This window comes from Gigantopelta aegis, chromosome 9 (assembly GCF_016097555.1).
Source record: "Gigantopelta aegis isolate Gae_Host chromosome 9, Gae_host_genome, whole genome shotgun sequence".
Taxonomy (NCBI): Eukaryota; Metazoa; Mollusca; class Gastropoda; order Neomphalida; family Peltospiridae; genus Gigantopelta; species Gigantopelta aegis.
In genome coordinates this window covers 74,593,244-74,605,581 of record NC_054707.1, presented here as the reverse complement: position 1 = coordinate 74,605,581, position 12,338 = coordinate 74,593,244, and the positions used below count along the sequence as shown (strand labels likewise).

The 12,338-nt window shown below is 32.9% G+C and overlaps 1 protein-coding gene across 1 annotated transcript in view; it reads right to left on the bottom strand.

The window, feature by feature from the left end:
• The window catches only part of LOC121380979 (oxysterol-binding protein-related protein 8-like), a 144,039-nt gene extending 132,067 nt beyond the window's left edge, over positions 1-11,972 (bottom strand). Inside the window, exon 1 of the mRNA XM_041510038.1 lies at positions 11,866-11,972. The gene's annotated coding sequence lies outside the window, so the exon portion shown is untranslated. The remainder of the gene's footprint in view (positions 1-11,865) is intronic.
• Positions 11,973-12,338: the final 366 nt, after the last annotated feature.

The window sequence follows — 12,338 nt, the reverse complement described above, 5'->3', positions numbered from 1 at the left end:
AGTTGTTTATTCCGCAGATGTTTGGTTCATTCCGTCACAATACGCCCCTATGAGCTTTATAAGTATTTAAAGTTTGTTTATTCCGCAGATGTTTGGTTCATTCCGTCACAATACGCCCCTATGAGCTTTATAAGTATTTAAAGTTTGTTTATTCCGCAGATGTTTGGTTCATTCCGTCACAATACGCCCCTATGAGCTTTATAAGTATTTAAAGTTTGTTTATTCCGCAGATGTTTGGTTCATTCCGTCACAATACGCCCCTATGAGCTTTATAAGTATTTAAAGTTTGTTTATTCCGCAGATGTTTGGTTCATTCCGTCACAATACGCCCCTATGAGCTTTATAAGTATTTAAAGTTTGTTTATTCCGCAGATGTTTGGTTCATTCCGTCACAATACGCCCCTATGAGCTTTATAAGTATTTAAAGTTTGTTTATTCCGCAGATGTTTGGTTCATTCCGTCACAATACGCCCCTATGAGCTTTATAAGTATTTAAAGTTTGTTTATTCCGCAGATGTTTGGTTCATTCCGTCACAATACGCCCCTATGAGCTTTATAAGTATTTAAAGCTTGTTTATTCCGCAGATGTTTGGTTCATTCCGTCACAATACGCCCCTATGAGCTTTATAAGTATTTAAAGCTTGTTTATTCCGCAGATGTTTGGTTCATTCCGTCACAATACGCCCCTATGAGCTTTATAAGTATTTAAAGCTTGTTTATTCCGCAGATGTTTGGTTCATTCCGTCACAATACGCCCCTATGAGCTTTATAAGTATTTAAAGTTTGTTTATTCCGCAGATGTTTGGTTCATTCCGTCACAATACGCCCCTATGAGCTTTATAAGTATTTAAAGTTTGTTTATTCCGCAGATGTTTGGTTCATTCCGTCACAATACGCCCCTATGAACTTTATAAGTATTTAAAGTTTGTTTTGTTTAACACCACTTGAACACATGGATTTATTAATCATCAGCTATTGGATGTCAAACATTTACCAATTTTGGCATATAGTTTTAGAGAGGAAACCTGCTACATTTTTCCATTACCGTATATCTTCGCCTATAAGTCGAATTTTTTTCACCCAAAAATTATTTTATAACTTGGGGGGTCGACTTATAAGAGGGTAAAAAAATTTCACCAAAATATATTACTGTTTTGGGGATTATTTTACAAGTTTTATTGTTGAAGTATGCCATGTATTTTTACTCAAATGTTAATTTCACACATTTATTTTTTATAACCTATTTATTTTGGCATTATAACGGTTTTGGTTATGTGAAAAGGCATCTCACTCACATGCCAAGACAACAGTCCACTTAGTTAAATTAACAGTCATCACTAATAGCAAAAATGTAAACAATAGTAACTACCTGTTGCCTGAGTTTATTTTGAAATCTGGTCACTGGCATTAATGGTTGTTCAAACAATGTTTTGTTGGTGATTAACTTCATGAATATTACTGAGCTTTCCCTTAAAATAGACTGATCTCTGCAGTTCACTAGAGCAATAGGACCAGACCTGTCAACCTTTAGTCAAGAGAAAGCAGGAGGTGTGTGTTGAAAAAGCAGGAGATTTTGTCAAAAAGCAGGAGATTTTTTAAATTCACACAATTTAACCCAAAATCGCAAGATTTAAAACAAAACATTATTACAATAAGTTATATGAATACTTTATAATGTCATATATACTTCCTAACCTTAGATCTTGGCATTTTTTTTTTTTTTTTTTTTTTTTTTTAAGTTTAAATATTATGATTTAAAACATATTAAAAAATATATATATATTTTATCCAAAAATGTTAAGAACATGAACAAGAAAAAAAATAATTAATTAGTACATTTACGGTATTACACTTACAGCCTTACAGGTTGCGTTACATTATCATTTGTGGTTAGTGTACCTAAGTACCAAAAACAAATTTATATAAATCTTATAAATTAATATTCAGTTTTTACTATAATGAGGAACGGTGGCGTGGTACTTATTTAAAATCATTATAATGATGCAATAAACATTGTATTTTCATTAATCATTTTACAATTCAGAGGTGTTATTAGAACTAAATTGGATAGTTTTTTTTTTTATATATGGCAACACTGAATACTTATTTAAAACATTATAATGATGCAATAAACATTGTATTTTCATTAATCATAAGTAAAACCTCATTACGGACATCGTGTGAAATATACCGGAATTATACCCATTTCCGTGAGTAACTTTATGTCAATGTCAAACACAACATTTTTTAATTGTACAAAAATAATTTCTTGAAGTGTACCCTTATAACCAACATTTTACTGCACAAACACACAAAATTAACTGACACAAGTATGTTTATACAGCTAATTGGTCTTTTTGTTGTCTTGCTGTGACATGTGATTTTAACATGCATCGTGTGTATCGCTGTCAACTCGGGAGTCTGGCAGTTCAGATTCGTCATAGTTGCATTATGTAATTCAGTGGGAAGACATTTTACAATTCAGAGGTGTTATTAGAACTAAATTGGATATTTTTTTTTTTTTATATGGCACCACTGAATGTCAATACACAGCCTGTTGAATTAGCGGCAACACGCTTCGTAGCCATTACGATGACAACAAACATTATAATAACATGTCATTTTATAAACTCCATGTGCTTTTTTAACAATATAAATAGGCTATCCCACAATTCTCACTTCGGCAAAGGTTAAACAGTCGGGACAATTCGGCCTGTTACATTCTCGGAAACCGAAAGTAGTCGACATTTTCCGAATGAGAAAAAAAAGGCAGAGTTACTTCCCTTCTGTTATTTTGACAAAAGAGGATCGATTTTTTTTTTATGCTTACAAAAATGTCATTTAACAGGAGAAACTGTCTCCCGCACAGGGGAAAGGAGATTTTATCAAATACCGGGAGACTCCCGCGGAATCCGGGAGGGTTGACAGGTCTGAATAGGACACACATCATTTGGTACAAAAACCAGTGTACTTTCCAGAGTTATCCTCCTTACATGTATTAATATGGCGGCAAAACGTGATACTTTGAGTTTTATCGTAGTGATCTGTTGTCAGTGTTTATAAATAAAGTTTTTGTCTGGGCACAAAACCATCTGTACAGTGCCATACAGTAACAGTCAAACAGCTTCCACTCTCTACTAAGGGAATATTTCGTTTTGATGCTATGTAATAATGCTAGTTTGATTGGAATAGTCTGATTATATTGCGATGTACAAAAACATGAAAACCGAAGTTTGTAAATTACTTTTCTTTTGTTCAAATATTGTACATTATTGTTCTCATGTGCTGAAAATAAGAAATATTTCAATATTTATAAGTTGTTTTTCATGGGTCGACTTATAAACGGGTCAATAAAAAAAATATGTTTTCAGGGCTTGAAATTAGGGACTCGACTTATAGCCGAGATCGACTTACAGGCGAAGATATACGGTAGTAGCAATGAATCTTTTATATATAGGGCAATTCCATGGTAACTGACACAACATTCAGACATTTTTTAACGTCTTGATTATTTTTATTTTTTTAAAGTATTCAATCAAATTCTTAAGAATGTTTTTGATTGAAATAAATATGTTGTGACAAAGTCATATAAAACGAAAATTTCATTGCGTACAATCTCATCGCAACTACAATCACAAATTAAGTGTGGGTAAGTGACACAACAAAAAAAGTAACTTGTATTTGACATGTCTTTGAACTTGCCAAAATTCTCTGAATCTAAGTATCAAGTTTTCAGGTATATATAAAAATGTGTAGTGCACAGGTAATCTATGATCACTAGAACAAGAGAACTAAGTTTTCTACAAGGAATTTTGTATTAAGTTTTTTATTAATGGATCGAACTAACTGACGTAACACTAAAAGTAACTGACGCAAACATCTGTGAATCATAAAAACTAATAAGAACACATTTTAAAAATAAAACATTTGTCTTTGGCAACTGGTTCATTTAAATTGTAAGAAATACATAAATCTTAAATGAAATTAAAAAAAACTAACAATGGGGCATGTTCAGTGGTGGGTTGGGGGTCAACCCCCCCCCCCCCCCCCACACACCCCATTTCCCCAACCCTATCCCTGCTCAAAGCAAATTATTATTATCTTAATATGACATGCATTTGTCATGATGAATTTTAGGACAGGTTCTCACAATTTTTCAACCCTCTCCCCCCCCCCCCCCCCCCCCCACAGTAATTTTCTGCACACATGCCTCAACAATGAGACAACAGTTTACGTTTAAATGTACATCTTGATTCGAAGTGTAATGATTTGGGTTGTTTTTTTTGCAATTTCCAAGTATATATACTGCATTCACTTTCTTATGACATTACCAAATGACTGAACCGAACCAAATATTTTGTAAGAAATTGATGGGAATACGGCAGATATTGTAAATAACCCATATTCTTTCTTTAAAATCTGGGGTTTTTTATTCTCAGCATGCTGTCCTGTCTCATTTTTTTTTCTTGTTTGATTTCACTTTAACTTGTTCATTTTTCACTATTCTCTGTTTTTTCCCTCTCCAATCTCTTTCTGTCTTCTTTCAAATGTGCTTGATTCTCGTTCATTCTCTAGGTTGCTGTCTTTGGAGGTACAGGTATTCTACTAAAAACATTAGCAACTTGAGATATTTTTAGGAGTAGTAACCAATTTATCAAATGAAAGGACATTTGCTATTTAGAACTATTAGTTGCATAATATATTTCTAAAAATTATTATTATTATTTTAAAATGTAATATATATTTTAAAATATCTTTTGAAATGTAAAGATTATTCTTGAATTAAGTTACATGCCCATAAAATATTACAACCAAATAACTTCATTTACAGGTAAAAAAGAATTATATCATTACAAAATTCATTTCAGGTGACCAACAGTTAATTGCGTGAAATCACATTTTGAATTTGAGTTGCAATTGTACAATGACTAAGGATTGGCTGTTTTGTTGAATAACTGATACAAACTGTTTATGTAAATTACAATTTTAGCTAAGAATTCATGGGAAACCACTGACTGTGGCAGTAAGGTGTAATGTTGATTAATTTTTCTGAGTTAATTATGAAACATTATATATGAAATTATCTAATGTTTAGTTATTTATTATAAATAAATGTAAAAATAGCAAAATAAGTGACTTGCCACTACATGTATGAAACTGCAATTTTAAATTTGTGTTACCGATAATTATTATTGAACATTATAGATACTGTTTACAATAAACGGTGCTGTACATATATTAATCTAAGCTAATGAAACAATGTCTACCTCTGACATCACAAGCAATACAATATATCTAATGAAAAAAAAATTGTGTGCATCTGACGTCAAAAGCTATACAATATATATCTTGATGTATAAGGGTATATGCATTGATGCTTGTGAAACTGCTATCATCTACATACATCTATTTAAAAACAGTGTTAACAGAGTCATGGTTATTTTATTTTAGTGAAATAGACATCTTTAGATTAATGTCTAAGGAGTGACAGTATTTGCAGTTCTTGAAAACATTTTTTTTTTTATAGTTTTACACAGATGTGATAATAAAGAAATCATAAAACTTACAAGTGCAAAGGTCAAGAAAATTTCTGAAACTTATTGTTAAATTTCTTATAGCACTCACTCTAGTTTGGAAATTAACACATTTCACAATCTTACATTATGCCTCCAAGAAATATAACAATGGAAAATAATATGTGTTAATGTGTTGCATCAGTTACTGACTGTGTAGTTACGTCAGTTACCAATTTTTTTTAATTCTTGGTGTGCCCACTTAGATTATTATGTTGCCATGTTGTGTAACCAAGGCACAACTAAGAGAATATAAAAAAATATAATATATGGTAGCACTGTAGGAGGTCAATATCAAAATTAAGCTTCAAAAGGTAACTGACGCAACGAGGTCATGCTATAAGTTCAAGTTTTTATTCATAAAAATCTATTCCAAATTTATTAATTTGTGTTGTTTGGGAATTACCATTAAGATCTTAGAAACAAAATGCAATACTTACCTTTATCATATTCATCCAATTTTAATGACATTTTTGAAAAAACAAGTTCAGTGCAATTTGGGTTCTATTCTTAGGAGAAAATAGCACAAATTAAAGATGGCCACCAGGTCACATGACACAGTTTTGAATTAAAACGCAAGTATTTTATGGTTTATTGATTATTAACAAATAATTCTATGTGAAAAATAAAGACATGACAGTGAAAAAAAAATTCACTCCAGAGGTATAATTTTTCGTGTAATTGCCCTATATCTTAGTGCACTGGCTGGAACAAGATATAGCCCAATGGGCCCACCGACGGGGACTGATCCTAGATCGACTGCACATCAAGTGAGTGCTTTAACACTGGGCTGTATAAGTATTGTTGTTTGGTGATCCACTACATGGCCGGATGGTCAGAATGCTTGGCTACAGTTCCGAAGGCTTGAACTTGAAGTTTGAATCCAGACATAATTACTAGTAGCACTACACAGTTTGTAGTGTTTATGCAACACCGAGTTCATAACACTAATTAATTCAATACCTCAAATGGGTAGCTCGAGTGTTTTCTAGTAATGTTCTGTTATATGTGAGAATAACGCTAGAAATGACTACATGTAATATTTTGGCAATCTTCGCCGACCAAATGGTAGGCAGCTACTCTGTCTGAAATACCCATTTATTCCTAAATCTGACGCCACAGACCTTCAGTTTGATTATACTTGAGTGGAATCATGGCATTAAACTTACATGTTGGTAACCAATATAGACACTAGGCGAAGAAACCAGACAACACTTTGTGAAACTCCATTATTGTTGTGCTGACGTAGGACAAAGTGTGTGGAAACGTGACTTGAATTTTACGCTAATAGTTAGTGGTCGTATCAAGCACGGGAATAATCAAACTTTGATCTGAAGCATTGAATTTTGTAAAAAGTTTATATTTTAGACACAGTAGCTCTACTGTTATTTTCACATATAATAGAATAACACTAGAGGACACTTGAGCTACCAAAATGGGGTGGGAAGGGACGGGCAGAACTCTTTCTGTAAAAAGTGACTGTCCTGAACCTAAGTTCGACGACGGTCACCTTTTGGACACAATTATTTTCACTCAATACACAATAAATATAACATATATCCAACGGTAATATTTTGATATTATATATTTGACAAAAGGCACTTTTTATTTCTTTCATCTTTTAAAACTTAAAATTAATATTTTGTCCAGAATTATGAAAAATTAAAGATCGTCCTGTAAACAGCATTGTCTGCTTGTTATAGAAATTTGACAGGGATCAATGCTAGCAGGTCACCTATTATGTTAAAGGGACATTCCTGAGTTTGCTGCAATTTTTAAGATGTTATCAACTAACAGAGATTTTTTTAACGATTGTAATTACATATCAAATATATTTTTCTGCATAAAATATTAGTGGCTGTATATTAAACGTGTTTCTGATCGTTCTAATATTTGTACTAAGTTAAATTTCATTTTATTTCCTAAAATATGTTTTTTTTCGTACGTATGGAATTATTTGAAGACAAAATTCAGTTTGAGTTTCTTACAAATATTAAGACAACTAAAAACACATTGAATATACAGAAACTGATATTCTAAAGAAGAAAATATATTTAATATGTAGTTTAATCGTAGAAATATATTATTAGTCGGAAACATCTTACAATGCAGCAAACTGAGGAATGTCCTTTAATGTGGCTAAGCATTGTAATAATATATAACTAATCTTGAATTTGAATGATGTCAGGTCGGGACATAGCTCAGTGGTAAAGCGCTCACTTGATGTGCGGTCAGTTTGGGATCAATTCCCGTCGGAGGGCCAACTGGGCTATTTCTCGTTCTAGCCAGTGCACCACAACAGGTATATCAAAGGCCATGGTATGTGCTATCCCGCCTGTGGGATGGTGCATATAAAAGATCCCTTGATGCATTAGGAAAAATGTAGCAGGTTTCTTCTGATGACGAGTCAGAATTACCAAATGTTTGACATCCAACCACTGTCAATAGGGGGGTGGGAGGGGGGATATGGGGGGTATGGGGGGCCTCCCCAAGAAAGAAAATGGGTTAAGTTTAGGGTTTAGAGTAATTAATTTTGTTAAAAAGTTAACTGAAAAAATTAAAATTAAATCTGGAAAACAATTTTGGGCAGAAACCCTGGATCTTTCGGTAGTGTATTTAAGAAATGGTAGACTTACCAATTCTATGATTTACAATGTTAGTTTTATTCTGTAAGAATAAGTACTTCTAAATCCAGTATTAAAGTACACACTTGGTTTGATGCAATCAATTGGTCCAATGAATCCTAATGACCACTTACAAAAACATAATGAAACAAATCAAGATTTTACTGACATATTTAATGATTTGATTTAGCATTAAACTTCATCAGTATCGGTAAACACCCCTCCCCTAGCTTATCAGAAGGTCCCTAAATTTCTACAAGGCCAGTTTGTTCATGGAAAACATTGCACATTTGCATGGAGACAATTTTCTATAATCGGAACTCTTCGCCCGATATTTCACGAATGTTATTGAACTTGCCTTTCAATTTAAAGGGAAGTAACTCCATCAATCAGCTGTTAGAAGAAAATTATTCCGTGGCTCATAAATAAAATTAATAAAGAACAATTTGATTTATAACGACACCAAATTAGTGCTTGTGATAGTTTTGGAACGTTTTTGTGGAAATTGTTATATTAAAAAACAATTTTGGACATAACAAAAAAAGATTTAGGGTTGGCAGGCTCAAATTAGGGTCGGTCAGGTACGGTAACCGAAAACAAACAATATTTTATAATACGCCTAATGCACCTGAATAATGAATGTGTTTGAAGAAAATCTTCTGATTAAAACAATTGTACCTTTTACGAAATATAGATTGCATGTGAAATTATAGTAAGATATGCTATATTTATTGTGTACAAAGCCAAAACAAGACGCAAGGGTGTTAAAAGTGACTGCCCTCGACCGTAGAAACATGAATACGATATTTACGGAAATAATATTCTAAATTTTTCAGCTACAATACGTGAAACAAAATAAATTGACGTAAAAAATCAACAATGTGCACATAAAACAAATTCTAATAAATAAAAGTGAAACACCCTTCATTAAACAGGAAAGGGTGCGACATTTCTAATTGCGTTCAGGTGCATGCGTTTGCAAAAAGCATCGTACTGCGCATGTGCAGTTCGTCATTTTCCATTTTTAAGGCAACTACATGAAAAAATTTATGTTTCTTAACTTTCTGACTACGCGTCACGTCAGTCGATATACTGTACACTGTATACAGTGCATTCCCCAATTCACATTTCCCGCCGTTTTGCACACGACACTCACTGGAAACGGAAATATAATTAAAGAATTTTTTTTTTTTTTTTAAATGGTGGCTTTTGTTTTGATTATATCAATTGAAAATACCTTGAAATTTTGAGTTCAAAAAGTGGTTTTCAGCAAGTATTTTCGCTTGACAACAATGGCGGCACATCGCGGTAATTTTCAGGGATCGATAGCTGATTGTGACAGCTAATTTGATAATAAATTTGATCATTTTACCATCAACAAAAATTACCAAATATTGCAATATGAATCTTAGTTCGGGTTTAAAAAAACATTCTGGTCAGAAAACCACTGTTATCAGGAATAATGGACATAAATACTGGACAGCTGGCCACAAATGCCCGTAAGTAAATGCAACTTTTTTTTTTTTTTGCCTAATTTTAATCACCATTAGCCGATCTAAAATAATAAAAATTACAAAATAAAGACACGAAAATAATACTTACCGATTAATATTTGAACTTTATTTCATGTTTTTATAAAACATTTAAGTGAATATATGTGAGTAAAAATTATAAACTTGTACCCACTCAACGTGGTTTTTGTTAAAAATTAATCCAGTAGTCTAAAGGTTAATTATGCACAGTTGCCACTTAATTTATTTAAAAAATTTAAAGGAAAAATTTGATTTGTCAAGCGTTCTGGTCCGGTCTGCGTTTTATCAACACACATCGCTCACACTTGATGTCAATACTGATAGGCATTACGTTCATAGTTTGTAAAATATCATTTTTTACATGAATTGATTCTAAATTAACACAATTTATATACTCAAAATTATTTACCTTATATCTTCGCCTGTAAGTCGATCTCGGCTATAAGTCGAGTCCCTAATTTCAAGCCCTGAAAACTTATTTTTTTATTGACCCGTTTATAAGTCGACCCATGAAAAACAACTTATAAATATTGAAGTATTTCTTATTTTCAGCACATAAGAACAATAATATACAATATTTGAACAAAAGAAAATTATTTTACAAACTTCAGTTTTCACGTTTTGTACATCGCAATCAAACTACATAACATCAAAACGAAACATTCCCTTAGTAGATAGTGAAAGCTGTTTGACTGTCACCGTATAGCACTGTACAGCATGGTTTTGTGCACAGACAACAACTTTATTTATAAACACTGACAACAGATCACTACGATAAAACTGAAAGTATCAGTTAATCACATGTTTTGCCGCCATATTAATACATGTAAGGAGGACAACTCTGGAAAGTACACTGGTTTTGTACCAAATGATGTATGTCCCTATTGCTCTAGTGAACTGTAGAGATCAGTCTAATCTGTTTTAAGGGAAAGCTCAGTAATATTCATGAAGTTAATCACCGACAAAACATTGTTTGAACAACCATTAATGCCAGTGACCAGATTTCAAAATAAACTCAGGCAACAGGTTGTTAGTATTGTTTACATTTTTGCTATTATTGATGACTGTTATTTTAACTAAGTGGACTGTTCTCTTGGCATGTGAGAGATCGCACGCCTTTTTGCATAACCGAAACCGTCCTAATGCCAAAAAAAAGGTTATACAAAATAAATGTGTCAAATTAACATATTTGAGTATAAATACAGGGCATACTTCAACAATAAAACTTGTAAAATAATCCCCAAAACGGTAATATTTTTGGGTGAAATTTTTTTACCCTCTTATAAGTCGACCCCCCCGAGTTATAAAATAATTTTTGAGTGAACAAAAATCGACTTATAGGCGAAGATATACGGTACAACTGTTATGAATGGATTATGAATACTATTCACTACAATAGCAGCACAAAAATGTAGCATACCTTTTGCAAATCGAATATAATAATTGAAAACAAATTCTAACAACAGGAGTCTTAAAAATCGTAAAAATTAAATTCTTTGGCTTTGTTGATCTGGCACATGTGAGGTCATGTGACACGCACCAAATCTTAATTCATCTTTCTCCATTTTAAGTCAATTTCTACGAGTCATGTGGACCAGATATCGGTAATTTTAAGGAATAAACAAAAACGACTTGGTAAAATTAATGGTTTTAGGGGTTCGTAACGTTTTGTATTTAGATACAAGTTTACTTTTCTCAACTTTATTGTTTATAAAAATGTTCCTGAACTGTGAAGAAAAACCTCATAAATGAATGGCATGCCGATGACAACAAATCGGATCATTGCCCGAACCGTGCACGAGAAAACAAAGTGAACGGAATATGAAGCATAACGCAGTTAGGGACATTGACGATATACAACTTAATTAACTCAGTAACTTGATCACAAACTACAACATGCCAGGATATAGTGCACCTGTTTAATATAATCATTATTTCCACTTATACGCACATAAGTTTTCTGTGCAGGTCTGTGAAACAGTCTACTGTCTTGGTGAAACCGTTTGAATATTAATTATTACTGCACCGGAAGTCAGAACGAGTGCAGAGACATGTCAGATCGACATCAACGCTCGAAATGGAACAGAAATGACATGCACTGAGGACACTGCACAAAACAACTAACATACCACTTACCGAATGCTCAGAAAATTTAAAATAGGACTGTCAAACAGATTTCTGTACACAATAAAGACAGTTCATCAGCTGTCAATCCAACTCAAATGGTGTTGTTGTTGTTGTTGTTTATCTTACTAAAGGTTTTCCTTGATTAACTGCGCCTGCCTGTGTGGAAACAGTTACGGGGGTGTTTCCGGTTCAAATGCTCGTGGACGTTTTGTATACATCAAATAAGGAAAGGAAACGAACCATTTTTAATGACACCTCAGCACTTAATTGAATACTTCTATCGATGAATATACAAACATATTTCCAAGATAAAAATATACTAATAACTAATAATAACTATTACATATAGTAGTACTGAGCGCGAAATATAAGGAACACATATGTAGCCTGGTGGAATCAGGTGTGGATCCAGGGGAGAGGGGCGGCAGAGGGGTCCATGATCCCTTCTTTGGAGAAACTTACGGGTCACAAGCCTGCTGTGA